Source organism: Phaethon lepturus, unplaced genomic scaffold, assembly GCF_000687285.1.
Source record: "Phaethon lepturus isolate BGI_N335 unplaced genomic scaffold, ASM68728v1 scaffold25031, whole genome shotgun sequence".
In the NCBI taxonomy this organism is placed as follows: domain Eukaryota; kingdom Metazoa; phylum Chordata; class Aves; order Phaethontiformes; family Phaethontidae; genus Phaethon; species Phaethon lepturus.
In genome coordinates, this window is record NW_010517343.1 from 1 (window position 1) to 313 (window position 313).

The window sequence follows — 313 nt, forward strand, 5'->3', positions numbered from 1 at the left end:
GGCCCACGCAGCATCTCCCGTCCCGTGGGGGTCCCACGGACCCCTCTGCCCACATCCGTCCTGCCGCCCTCACCCCACGCACCCCCAGGCCCTGGCTCCGGCGGGGACCGGGGTGTTCCGGGGATCAGGATTTAGAGCAGGGACCTTCGCCAAGGGCACGGTGGCGGGTCCGGCCCTGCGCTCCCGCCCTCCCCGACGGGTGTCACCCCCTGGGTGACAAGGCACAAGCATCGCCGGAGCTTTCCCGGGGTTCGCTTCCTGCTGGGGCTTCTCCGGTGGCTAGTAAAGGGTTTGGCTCCGGCGGGACGCCTTT